Below are 12,015 nucleotides of genomic sequence, written 5' to 3'. Positions count from 1 at the left end.
TAGATTTATTTTGTTGGATGATTATTAGCCAAGTATTTTTACCATGGTTCAATCTAATTAGTAAAGCAAAAAGAGAATCAACCAACAATTCATAACACAAAAATCAAAGTTGACTTTTGCTTCCAAGAACAAAAGCTCTCGGCCAAAACAATACCAGCAACTTCAAACTTCCATATCTCCTTCAATACTCACTCAAATGTTGTGTTCCATAGCTCGTTGGAAAGGTATTGAGATGGCCTACAACTCTTGTTCACAAGTCTCATCTAAATAAGCATGGTAAGACCCTGATTTTTACAGTTCTTTCCATCAGACTTTTAGAAACTTCAAAACCTAACTTTGTGTTCTTGATTTTTTTGGAAAGATCAAGCTTGTAGGAGGCTCCCTAAGGCTTCCTAGAAACTTAACACCTACCAAGGAAGGTATAAAATTCAAACCCTAGCCTTTACTTTATTTGTTAGTAAGTTTAATGGTTGGTTTTGTGAAATGAGAAGCATGGATTGTGATTATTAGTAGTTTGATTTGATTTGGAAGTGTTTTGGTAATTGAAGCTTGATTATAGTTCATAGGTCTTGATTGTGGTTGTTTGAGTTGAAAAACTTGGAGGTTATGGACTGATGTGGTATGTTTTAGGTGAAGTTTTGTTATATTGATGGTTATGAGTTGGTTGGTGGTTAATTGGAGTGGTATGAAAATTGGTAATCGCGTAAATATTGCGGTCGTAATACCCGTTTTCATTCAACTTCTTGTACTTAGTGTTCGGGACAGAAATCTCACTGACCAATCTGTAACCTTTCCATGTTTAGCTAGGTCATGTCATAAGCTTCGTTTTGGTATGTAGTTTGCTTAGATCTGATTTACAGTTTAGGAAAAATGACCGTTTTAAGTTATGGTGTTTCGCGAACGAACCTTTACCCCTCGCTTAACTTTGAAACCTTGTTTAAGGCCCTTAAAAGACTAATTGGATTACAAAACAATTATGTAAGATTAATTAGTCAGTTGGTAAAGTTCTCACAAAAGAGTCGCCTTAAAATTCGTAACTATTAATTTATTAAAATTGGTGGAGCCGAGGGTGCGCGAGCGATTAACGCAAATCGTTAAGCGTATAAGCGAACGTTAGGGTCTAAGTGGATAAAGTCTAGTTTCTTAAGTGACCATGATTTAATTCCAGCTTATGTTGTTGTTCATAGGTTACCGGATCCACTCTAAGCTTAAGTCTACCCCAAAGCACTCAGGCAAGTTTTCTACCCGTTATACTGTTGTTGTGATGTAAATATATATATACATTATCTTGTGATAAGTGCATGATTGTTATTAGCAAATCTTGCGATATATTGGAGCATGTCAATATGATATATATATACATGTCTATTTTGTAATCTTGATATCTCATTGTTGATTCAATTGATTATAAACTGCATAATACATATGCTAGAGATAAGCAGTACTTGCGTATATCCTTAGTATAGGGGACCCATAGTTGAGCATTTTTCTAAACCGGGAGGCGATATTCCCGAGTATAATATATATATATATATAATAAAAGTTTTCAAAAATATTAATCGAATAATGTTTATTCGATAGTTTTATATTATAAGTGAATATTATTTTTTTGAATATTCATTTAAGATTCCTATTATGATCAAAAACTAGTTTAATTATTTGAATAGAGTTTCTACTTATGAAACTTATTTTATTTCTATTAATAAATGAATATTAGTCTGAATATTCATTCGAGGACTTATGACTCCGCTTATTTTATTTAATGAATATTAGTCTGAATATTCATTCGAGGACTTATGACTTCATTTATTTTATTTAATGAATATTAGTCCGTATATTCATTCGAGGACTTATGACCCCGCTTATTTTATTTAATGAATATTAGTTTGAATATTCATTCAAGGACTTATGACTCCGCTTATTTTATTAAATAATATTCTTAAAGAATAATGTGTCAATATTCGCCAAATATTCGGAAAATGATTGATACTATCAAATCATTCTTACTTTAAATATTTCCAGATATTATTTTCAAACTTTATCAAAACTATTTTTGAAAGTTAGAGCGGATCCCAAAACTCGTTTTCAAATTTAAGATCTTCCTTTCAAAGGGGATTTAAATACTCGCTCAAAAATCTGAGGGATCCGGCTCCGTGATGTATTTTTATATTCGCAACAAGGTTGCTGTTTTGATAAAAGAGTTTTTGATTACTTACCCAACACTCGGGAAGTAAAATTCTTGGAATAAGTTAATCCATTAACAGGCATCGCCTGGGAAATATCGGTGAGTTTTTCTTTCCAACTAGATGCGACTTTTTGGTGGAGTCGTATCAACAAGTTCCTACTTGGGGAAAGGGGAGACGAGCTTTACGTTTCAGAGTCATGGATTTCATCTGAACTAGTAGTGGCGTAAGTGGTCGAGTGGTGCCGGCCCAACCTTATTTATTGGCCCAAATGGCCCGGAAGTTCCGCTAAGACGGTCCATTCCTTAAGAGTCCAGCGTTCGGTCAACTAGTAAATCCGACTGTTCTCCTCTACATGTAGAAAATTGTGGGGTTGCACTACTGCGACTGATCATCGTAAGTGGTTTTCCTGGCGCAGAAAACTCCCGTAATGAGTTCATCATCCAGTTGGATATTTCTGCAACACTACCCAGAGCACTTTGATAGAAAGGCTACGGCTGGGCGATTGTTGAGTGTTGGCAGGGTCGAGTTTTCAAAATGATGTTTTCATCAAATGAAGTATCTCGTAACTTCATTTCATTTTGATGATATTTCAAAGATTGATTCTATACAAGTTTTGTCTTGTAGCTTTATCTATGGGATGAACTATTTATACCTTGAATGGTGTTAGTTCAAGTAGTATTCGGAAAAAGATATAAGTATATTGGAGTATCTTGTAACTTCATCTTTTCAACTTATATCTAGTAAATGATTATCTTATTCATGACAAAAATTTTTAGAAAAATGTTGAGACAAGGTTAGATATATGAGATCACCTTGCAATGATATTTTTATACAGTTATAAATTGGAACTTTGTGTATATTATACATGTCAGAGGATTTCAAAGATTTTGAAAAGTATATATGTATATATATGCTGGATATTTTGCGACTTCGTCACATTAAGATATCAAACTTGGTTCATTTCTTCTTGACCAAGACTTCCATGAGTACTATGAGAATGCTCATATATTGTAAATTATTATACATGTTATTTTGGTGGGCTTGTTGCTCACCCTTGATTTATTCTTTCATCACACAACAACAGCTAGACAAGATAAACAAGATCAAGCTCCCAACCCGCGAGCGGATAGGAAACATTCCGTAGTATCCTGTAGGCGTTGATGCCACTTTAGCTGAGGTAAAAACTACCGATAGGCTAGGTTTTCAACTGTTGATGTACTAGACTTATGTATATTTATGAATTGTAATAATGGAAAATAATATGTAAATTTATTCTAAACCCTTTTGAGGTGTAATGACTTATAATTGTGGAATAAAATGACTTGTGATTTTTTTTTGTATTCATCTCTGAGACCATAACTTGTGGTGTGTGTGTGTGTATATTGTGGGGTCACAGTACGCAGTAGTTGGTTGTTTATTAAGATTAAGTGTTATTAAGGGAAATGGAACTCGTGACAACCCGGATCCCCGACCCCGAATTTGGGGGTGTTACATGCACCACATAGACCAAAAGAAACTCGCCTGTAGGCGAAAGTACCAAATGGACAAGTGAAGGTAGTTTTCTCCTGATCCTCTGGAGTGATACAAATTTGATTATAACCCGAATAGCCATCCGGAAGACAGTAGTACTCGTGACCAGCCAACCTGTCGAGCATCTGGTCAATGAAAGGCAGAGGGAAGTGATATTTCCTAGTGGCCTTGTTCAGCTTCCTGTAGTCCATACAAACTCTCCATCCCGTGACTGTTCAAGTAGGAATGAGCTCATTCTTCTCATTAGCAACAACCATGATACCTCTTTTCTTTGGTACACACTGAACTGGACTCACCCAATAACTGTCAGAAATGGGATAAATAATCCCTGCATCCAGCCACTTAAGAATTTCCTTCTTTACTACTTCCTTCATGATCGGGTTAAGTCTTCTTTTCTGCTCAACCATAGGCTTGCTACATTCATCTAGCAGAATTTTATGCATGAAATAAGAAGGGATGATTCCCTTAATATCTATTATAGTCCATCCAATTGCCGATTTGAACTCTCTAAGAATTCTCAAAAGCTTCTCCTCGTCGCTACCTGAAAGGTCAGATGCAATAATAACAAGCAAAGTAGATGTATCACCTAAAAAAGCATACCTCAAATGTTCAGGTAAAGGCTTAAGCTCAAGAGTGGGAGTTTCTTCAATAGATGGCTTGAGGCGTTTAGGAGCTTTGTTCAACTCCTTCATTCCAAGAGATTCAAAAGGCATATCAATCTTTCTCTTCTAGGGGGAAGCATTCAGATATTGCAATTGTTCTTCACCTTCATCATCTTCATTGTCTGAATTCCCCAATAAGGCCTTCTCAAAGGCATCAGACCTTAGCAATTGATCAAGTTCTGAAGTAACCACAGAATCGACCAACTCCACTTTCAAGCACTCCTCATTTTCTATATGAAATTTCATAGCATTGAACACATTAAAAGTTACATCCTGATCCAGCACTCGCATTGTAAGCTTACCTTTCTGCATATCTATCAAGGTATGGCCAGTTTACAGGAAAGGTCTTCCCAAGATTATGGGAATCTTCTTATCCTCCTCGAAATCAAGAATTACGAAATCAACAGGGAAAATGAGTTTATCAACCTTGACCTAGACTTCCTCCACAATACCAAGAGGATATGTAATAGAACGATCGGCCAACTGCAAAGTCATATAAGTAGGTTTTGGATCGGGAAAGTTCAACTTCTTGAAGATTGACAAAGGCATCAGATTGATGTTATCTCCTAAGTCACATAAGCATCTGTCAAAAGACACTTTTCCAATAGTACACGGAATAATGAAGCTTCCAGGATCTTTAAGTTTTGGAGGCAACTTCTGTTGCAGCACAGCACTGCATTCCTCCGTGAGAGCGACAGTCTCTAAATCATCTAGCTTCACTTTCCGAGAGAGAATACCTTTCATAAACTTTGTGTAACTAGGCATCTGCTCAAGAGCCTCATCGTAAGGTATGTTGATATGAAGTTCCTTGAACACCTCCAGAAACTTCTCAAATTACTTATCCAGCTTTTTCTTCTGCAGCTGCTTAGGAAAAGGCGGTGGAGGATAGATCTATTTTACCCATGTATTACCCTCAAGAGGAGTGTGCTCAACAGTAGTCTTCCTTGGTTCTGCTTCTGCTTCCTTCTGCTCTACTTTTTCTTCAACCCCAGCTTCTTCATTCGAAACTTGAGTTTGTTCGAGATTCGCAACCTTCCCAGACCTCAAAGTAATTGCCTTCACCTGCTCCTTAGCTTCCCTCTTTCCTGGTACTTCAGTGTCACTAGGTAGTGTATCAGGTAGACGATTTAGCAAGGCATTGGCAATTTGTCCAATTTGATTTTCCAAGGACTTGATAAAAATAACTTGGCTTTTGCACATGAGCTTCAACTCCTCTAATTCAGATTTTTCATTTGCTTGTTGCAGCTAGAGTTGCTGTCTTGGTGCATATTGCGGTTGCTGAAAACCAGGAGGTTGTACTACTGAGCTGGGTACTGCTAATAAGGCTGTTGAACCACATTCTAATCATTGCTCCAGCTGAAATTAGGATGATTGTGGTTGTTAGGATGATAGGTGGCTGGCACAGGTTGTTGCGATCGCTGAAAGTTGCTCATGAACCGAGCCGATTCACTAGAAATAGCACATTGATCAATCTCATGGGCACCAACACAAAGCTCATGTCCACCTTCATCGTCAAGGCCTTCAGTTGAGCAGCTATAGCAGTTGTTGCATTCAACTCCATAATTCCTGCTACTTTACCCTGAGTTAGCCTCTGAGAATAATTCTGGTATTCATTAGCAGCCATCAATTCAATCAATTCATAAGCTTCATTGTATCTCTTGGCCCACAAGGCTCCTCCTGATGTTGCATCGAGCATGGATCTAGAAGTAGCACCCAATCCATAATAAAAATAGTTTATAATCATCCAATCAGGCATGCCATGGTGTGGGCACTTCCTTAGCATCTCCTTATATCGATCACAAGCCTCACATAGAGATTTTCTAGTTTGCTGAGCAAACTGAGTAAGAGCATTCCTGATTCCAGCAGTCTTCGCCATAGGGAAGAATTTAGTGAGAAACTTTTAAGCAAGATCCTCCCATGTGGTGAGAGACCGTGGTGGTAGAGAATGCAACCATCACTTTGTTTTATCCCTCAGAGAGAATAGGAAGAGTCGCAGCTTGATGGCATCTTCAGTCACACCATTGAACTTGAAAGTGTCGCAGATCTCGATGAAATCCCTGATGTGCATGTTGGGGTCTTCTGTAGGAGAACCCCCAAACTGAAATGAGTTCTCTATCATTTGAATCGTGCTTGATTTGATCTCAAAAGCATTAGCCGAAATGGCTGGTCTGATGATGCTTGACTGAATATCATTGATCTTAGGCCGAGAATTGTCCATCAAAGCCTTAGGAATTTCTGCTGGATCTCCCATCACTACTAAGACTGGTTCCTCTACTTTCTCTTCTTCTTCTACCTTCTCTTCGTCCTAAAAAACTTCCCTTCGAACCACTACAGCTTCTTCCTCGGCTTTATCCATCGTTCTCTTACGAGACCGAGAACGCGTATGCATACACGCTCGCTAGAGTACCTGAAATAAGGCAAGGAAACAGATAAGTAACAATGTCCGAGTCAATGAACTTTAACGACCACTGATGACAAACACATAAACTAAAAATTAACACCGAGTCCCCGGCAGCAGCGCCAAAAACTTGTTAGTCTCTAAACATACGCTAAAATTCACGCAAGTATACGTGTTCGCAAGTAGTATAAGATATAAATCAGATTTGTTCCCAAAGAGAATGGTTTAGGTTAACTTTGTAATTTATGCACTTATGCAACAATGATATGGCTATTATTCAATGCTAAAACGATTAACATATTGAGATTGGTTATAGCTAAGAATTAAACTAACAATGATAACTAAGAGAATAAGAATGGTTGAATTAATATATATGACAATCATGAGATTTTAACTTCATTAAATACTTCATTTAATAGCCTTTTTGTTCTTAATATTAGCATGTAATGGTGATGAAACTAATCAGATAACACGAAACTGATAAACGCCAACTTTCATTGCACGAATTCCATACCATCAGACATCCACAAAAGAGATAGAAGCTGAATAGACACCAATTATATTGAGACCCTATATGTTTATAGAATTTGACAACATGACGATTTAATGTACAAGTTATATATCATGATTATATAGGGCAAGTAAGATGGTTAAAATTACCTACAAATCATGCATATCAATAACGCTTGAACCTATGCGAGCATTATAAGTTCTAAATCGTTAAATTCACTTTCGCTTCATTAAGAATTAATCCCACTATCTTATAAGTTCGTGACGCTCATAAGACGAATACGCACAACCAATACTAGGATATCATACAATCACCACACATTAAGGCATCGAAACAAATCAACTAAAGAAATTCATAAATAAATCCGTTAGAACCCCACGATAACGATTAGCCCATAATCGAACTCATCATCAACGTGGATTCTGATGAAAGCATGGTATGATAAGCGTAGTGTTTATAAATGAATATTAAACAAAGTACAAAACAAGAGTATAGGTTCAAGAATAAAAAAACTAGCATCCAACGTTACAACTTAAACAAAGAATCACAAGTTAAACTAGATCTTCTTCGCCTTGGTTGAATTGTGCTAAAACGGTCTTCTTACGCCTTCTCCTTGTACTCTGGTATGTCTCGTTATAAAAAACGAACTTATTTATGTATATATAGCAGCCCCATGCAGAGTAGAGGTCTTCTGGATCAAAAGCCCAATAGAATCAGAATTTCTGTTCTCGACCTGGCGCCGCGGGCGCGTTGAGTTTCTGGACTTCGGGCGCGGCCGCGCTTACTTCCTGTATCAACTTCTGACTTCTTCATTTTCCTTGCTGATTTGAGCCGGTTTTCCAAGAGCTTTTATTCCAACACCACCTTAACACCAAATTAGCACCAAAACAATGCTAATTCACCTGATTACCTAGATAATGCCTGAAAATGCAAAAACACTAGAAAACACATTAAAACACCAATAACTTGAGTACAAATACACCAATTCAAAGCTTAACGAAGCGTAATAAAGTGTCATAAATGCCACTCAACACTGCATGAATTGACTCAAGACATTGACATAAAAGTTTATAACGAGTCTTGTTATCGAGAGATAGATCAACTTCCCTACAAGCTTTGAAATAGATGAGGATTTATCAAGATGTCACTGGTAGCTGCAGACAATTTTGTATGAGCATTCATAGAAATTCTTAGAGGAGTGATGTTCATCATATTATATTCCTTCAGAAGATCAAGAGTGTACTTCTTTTGGGATAAGAAGAAGCCATCGGTGATTCTACTGATTTCCAAGCCTGAGAAGTAAGACACCTGACCCAGATCCTTCATGTTGAAGTAAGTGGATAACTTTGTTTTCAGAGAGGCAATAACAGCATCATAATTGTCATAGATAAGTAAATCATCCACATTAAAAAGAATTTAGAGTTATGTTAGATGAGCTGGTCTTTGTGAAAAAGTTGTAGTCTGTTTTAGATTGAGCATAGCCAATGGCAAGAAGTATGGATGTCAGCTTCATGAACCATTTTTTTGGGGCTTGCTTGAGCCTGTATAGATATTTAAGGATTTTTCAAACCATTTTGGAGTTAGCACTATCAATTGGAACTATATTAACAGAAATTATGATGCCATAGCTGGTGTAACCCATCGGAGATTTCATGTAAATGGACTCCTCTAGATCCCCGTGAAGAAATGCATTTATGACGTCCATTTGAATTGCATTCCATTTCTGAATGACAGGAACATCTAAGAGTGTTCTTAATGTGGTTAACTTTGCCACCTGAGCAAAAGTATCAGCATAATCTATACCATATTTCTGCTTATTCCCAAGTATTATCAGCCTTGATTTGTACCTCTCCACACTTCTATCAGCCCTGTATTTAGTCTTGTACAACCATTGGGTGCCTATTGCTTTCTTGTCAGAAGGTAGTTTAAATCTTTTAGGTCCTAACTTCACCTCGACGGTTATATCACGATGCCCTTAATTAAATTCTATATGCGATGGATAGACTATTGTAACCATTACATATTTGATATTTCCTTAATTTTTTTTTCTACAAGAAAGGAGCAGGTTAATTCCATAAAAGAAAAAGTCTTTTTTACTAGGTATAACTAAAATGCCAGTTTTTGTTACGAAATCGACCATAGATAAATTCCCCTTGTTATTTAGGAGTATTGGATACACCCTAAATTTTGAGCTCCATATTACTCCTCCTAAGCTACATGTCAGTTGAGTTATTTCACATGTTCCATTTACTCGAGTGCATAAAATTCCTGAGTCATTGCTTGAACCCAATGTGGAAAGATAACAGCTTCCTTGAAAGGTTTGAGGACCATTAGAACTTGTTAAAGATGCCAATAAATAAGAGAACTGAGGCTGAACAGTTAAGTCTGTAATCTGAGCAATATTGGCACTAGGTGGTAGGTTGCTGACCAAAAAGGTTATTTTATATCTCTAGATGATTTTCTAAGAACAGGAGAGGAAGGTTGATTGGTGGGGTTGTTTTGTGTTGTAAAATGATCACATGGAATTTCAGTTGGTTCATCTATAATAATGTCATCAAAATATGGCTGAGGTATTGAACAATATGGCATATGAAGAGGTAAAGGCTTAGTGTATGTACTGGAAGCATTAATGTTAAAGGGAAATATATGCACATAAAAAATAGCATCTCTTGACATAAAAGTTTCCATAATGGTAAGGTTTAGACGTCAGTGTCCCTTTTGAGTAGAAGGATAGCCAACAAAAACACTTGGGATACCTTTATTTTGAAACTTATCTGTCGCGGGACCATGGTTAGAAGCAAATGCTAGGCATTCAAAGACTTTCAGGGTATCATAATTTACAGGTTGTTAAAATAGGGTTTCAAAAAGTGTTTTATTGTTTAAAACCACAATAGGTAATGTATTGATAATATAGACTGCAGTCATCACACATTCTCCCCAATACATTAAAGACAGCTTAAATTGAAGTCTTAATGACCTGGATGAAGGGTTTTTAGCACATAAACGCAACGAAAAACGTAAATTAAATCTTAGAAATCGAAACCCTCTGCAGGATCCATGCAAAAAACAATATTTAATTCGTAGTTCAGTATGTTTACCTTAAGAAGCTTTACGTTAATGGAAAGATGGAGGTCTTGAATGATCACCACGTAGACCGTCACTGGAACGATCTACGCCTTGAAGGTATCCACACGAATGATCGCCCGGAGGATGGGTGCGTACTAGCACATTCTTAAGGCCGCCTTCTTGCTCTCTCTATCTCTCTTCAAGCTGCTAGGGTTTATGTTTTATCAAATAAAACGTGTAACCCTAATTCTATTACAAAAAGATATTATATAGGCAAGAGCTAATGGGCCTCCAACCCTAAACTGAATTTTAGAGTTATTATTATTATTAAATTTGAAATTCTAATTATTGTATTATTAAGTCTCACTTAATCATCCAATAACTTAATTTCGGATTTAATATTAAATTCGAATTTCCTATTTATTTAATTAATTAAGTCACACTTAATTAATAACAAATAATTTAAATTACTTACATTTAATTTAAATCCGAATTTAAATTAAATAATCCTTCAATCATTCTTTGTGCAACCCTTTAGGTTATTATTACGTTGGCAACAATTTTAAATCTAATTTAAAATCATAAACAATGAGCGGCATCTAGTAATACATCATTGTTTCCCAAGTAATAATAATTAAATCGGTGATCAATTAAACCTTTCGTGAATAATGTACAATGTAATATAATCCCTTTAGCCTTATATTATAGATCAAACTTGAGGCATGCATTGTGTCATCGTGTCATCCTCTGTTAACGTTCAATCCTTCTTTCCTAGATCAATGAGTAAACTATTAAACAAATCAGTATTTGAGCGTGGCCATGGATTTTATAGTCTTACTCAATCAAGAGGCCAATAATATAACTCCTTTAATAAAGAAGGGCTAAATCCCATCTAGATCATTCATATTTCTCATACGATTCATAATGTACCCAATGTCTACTTTTATTATTACCCGGTCAAGGATAACTTTTAATAGTATCAAACTATATTAATTCTCGTATATAAATATAATTATTTCAGGTCAAAGGACCAATACATCATTTTCACTGTGAGATTAACTTATGACACTATAAACATGTAGTATCTCACAACGGATCGATCCAGCACCATGTATTTAATACATGTGCCTGTGTTTTGAGTTTAGTATCACCATACCTATGATCAATGAGATGTGATCATCAGCCAACAAACACACTAGTCTCAATGTATTTATTATCGTCCCTTAACAATAATACTTGACTAGGGACCTTTAGGAATATCACTACTATTCTCATAATCTCATTTCTAAGTCACGTACTTAGAGATATAGTGTTAGATATATTTGATAATATCATGTCTGATATGATTTGTGTTTAGTTTTTCAGATCTTACTTAAACAGGACAAATCAGTACTTAACTGGAAATCAGCACTTATACTGAAGACAGAACTTAAGTTATCAGTACTTAAGGTTCAGGAGATATTTATCAGGAGATAATATCAGGACTTAAGGAAACTTTCAGATAAGGAATGTGGCTGATTGAAAGGAAAGAAGATCAAGACATACGCAAGAAGAGATATGCATGAAGAAGGAATTCTATGAAGAAAAGAATACTTGGAAGAAAAGATAACTGATTGATATATTTTAGGAAGCAGAAATATATTCCATATCAATTAGCAATTA

At 36.1% G+C, this 12,015-nt stretch overlaps 1 non-coding gene across 1 annotated transcript; it reads left to right on the top strand.

Moving 5' to 3' along the window:
* The first annotated feature begins 6,132 nt into the window (after positions 1 to 6,132).
* Positions 6,133 to 6,239, top strand: LOC141694821 (small nucleolar RNA R71). Its single transcript, XR_012564103.1, has one exon. It is a non-coding gene; the product is annotated as a small nucleolar RNA R71 (small nucleolar RNA).
* The last annotated feature ends 5,776 nt before the right edge of the window (positions 6,240 to 12,015 follow it).

Source organism: Apium graveolens, chromosome 10 (assembly GCF_009905375.1).
Source record: "Apium graveolens cultivar Ventura chromosome 10, ASM990537v1, whole genome shotgun sequence".
In the NCBI taxonomy this organism is placed as follows: domain Eukaryota; kingdom Viridiplantae; phylum Streptophyta; class Magnoliopsida; order Apiales; family Apiaceae; genus Apium; species Apium graveolens.
This window is presented reverse-complemented; position numbering and strand designations above follow the sequence as displayed.